The sequence below is a fragment of the Aphanomyces invadans genome (genome assembly GCF_000520115.1).
Source record: "Aphanomyces invadans strain NJM9701 unplaced genomic scaffold supercont1.64, whole genome shotgun sequence".
Taxonomy (NCBI): domain Eukaryota; phylum Oomycota; class Saprolegniomycetes; order Saprolegniales; family Verrucalvaceae; genus Aphanomyces; species Aphanomyces invadans.
Genome location: NW_008580209.1, coordinates 20,856 through 22,841, shown reverse-complemented (window position 1 = coordinate 22,841; position 1,986 = coordinate 20,856).

Here is a 1,986-nt window from a genome sequence, read left to right as displayed (position 1 = left end):
TCTTCCTTCGTGCGTGGCTTCTGACGTCTGATACCCCATTCCTTCAAATGGTATCGCGTTCCGCGATATGGAGTCAAGCACTTCATTGTCAGTGCGTAACCAGCGTCGCTGAGATCGAACTTGGTTGGGGATAGCGCAAGGCCCTTTTGAAGCGCATCGTTGTATACCTTGCCATCGCCTGCAATGCCTTCCCAACCAGCGAGCACGTAGGTGAAGACAAGATCGAAATTGCACGCAGTAAGAACGTTCATCGTCAACCTCTTTCGTCCGTGAAATGGGGCGGCCTTGGCAGAACTGACCCAAACTGGAACGTGTGTTCCATCCAAGGCCATTCTGCAGTCTTGGAAGTATGGCGCGAATTTAGGGTTGGATGCAATTGAGACGTGTGTCGGGCTGTCGTCCTTTGGGAGTTGAATGTAGATGGGTACCAATCGGCGAAGTGCTCGAACAACAGTGCGCAAATGCCTTGATATAGTCTCGCCGGAATGCTGGAACCTTTGCTGCATATTTGTCGATGATGCATTGTGACCGGAGAAGTACAGCAAGATACACAGCTGCTCTTGTGGGGATGTTCGCCTTGTACCATGTAGCCCGCCTTGCTGAACTAGTTCACGTAGAAGTCCCCCGTAGGTTTCCTTTGACGTGCCCAATGTATCGACGAAGGCATCTTCGTTACCTTTGATCATCTCAGCAATCCACAACGCGCCGGACAAGATCGAGACCCGCTTAGATATCTTGAGGAGAAAGGCAGAGTAGTGGTACATAAGGTATGCCATCAGAATCATGCGTCTTCGTTTGTACCGACGTCGTCGGAGCAGCAGCAACAAGCTCGTGAGCATTGCTTTCGCGCGCAAATTTGAACCGCTGGAAACTTGTGTCGTATTTGTATCCAGACCGTTTCATCATTTTTATGAAAACTTTGAGTTGGTATTTTCGACAAAATCTGCGAAATCTCAAATCCAACTATGACATTTTTTATTGTGAGGTATCCAGAGGAGCCCTAAGGTGAAAAAAAAAGTCTGGATTCCAAAGCCGCGGGCACTTGGGGATATGGAGGGTGCTTTGGACTGCCTCTACTTTGATCAATGTCCTTACGGAGACTACACCGCCGAGGTTGGAAAGGGACCACGGTGGGCACGGGCTGTTGAGTCCAGCGATCCCTGTATGGGCCTGCCCCCGCGGAATGATACATTGCAAGATGGGTATGAAAGTGTCGAGTGCAATGGTACGATTCTTATCATCTTACTCAAATTGAATCGTTGCTCTCATTTCAACTAGCAACGTGACTTTGTCTTCTGACAATAGCTTTGGAATGCGTCGGTGGCACATGTACTTCTTTTAAGCATACTTTGTATACTCGGACATCTGTGCAGCATACTTTGTAAATTCAGTCATAACCAACGATGTACGCATCGATAAAATTAGCGTAGAGACAGAAGAAATTACGAATGGACACTAGCAAAATTCGAGACTTTTAGGTACACAAGCCTGTAGTCCATTGAATGACGATGGGGGCCATAATCCATTGGTCATGAAAAGCGATAACGTCACTTCGTACAATTCGTTGCGGAGCTGTAGGTGAAACTTTCATTATTAGTTTAACAAGTATCAGCTGATTCGTAGCGGTGACCGAGTAATAAACTGAACGATTGTATTACGTTTATCCGGTGGATCATACATGTTGGAAACTTGTTTGGTCAAAGTTACAACATGACCATGGAACAACGATCAAATCGCCCGAGCACAACCAAGAGAAGATGGCATCATCTACATCAGTCACACCGAAGTAACAATCATTTTTGGTCAATTCGTTTCCACATTTGAATCTGAGACGTAACTACTGTACACATCCTCTCATTGAGGTCTATCGATTTTACGTCTCATTTCACTGAAGTTTGGAATATTGAAGTCAAAATAGTTCAAGTAAATTTATGGAAATGTTGGAAGAGTCCATAAAATTGAATTAGAGTAGTTTGATTGGACAAA